Source organism: Myotis davidii, unplaced genomic scaffold (assembly GCF_000327345.1).
Source record: "Myotis davidii unplaced genomic scaffold, ASM32734v1 scaffold1364, whole genome shotgun sequence".
NCBI lineage: Eukaryota > Metazoa > Chordata > Mammalia > Chiroptera > Vespertilionidae > Myotis > Myotis davidii.
The window spans coordinates 861,633-861,837 of NW_006295736.1; positions in this window are offsets into that span (position 1 = coordinate 861,633).

Here is a 205-nt window from a genome sequence, read left to right on the forward strand (position 1 = left end):
GTGGGCGCATATGACATCACCCAGCCACACAGAGTCACCCACTTAGGTCAGCGGCCGCGCTTGGTCAACATGCAGCTAACCCCCCCCGCGTCGTGGCAGGGCCAGACCACATGCCTGGGGGGCCGGATCCAGCCCGCAGCCGCACGTCCCACCGTCCTAGAACCGGGGGCCCCTGGACAGGCAGCCCGGCAAAGGCTGAAACTGA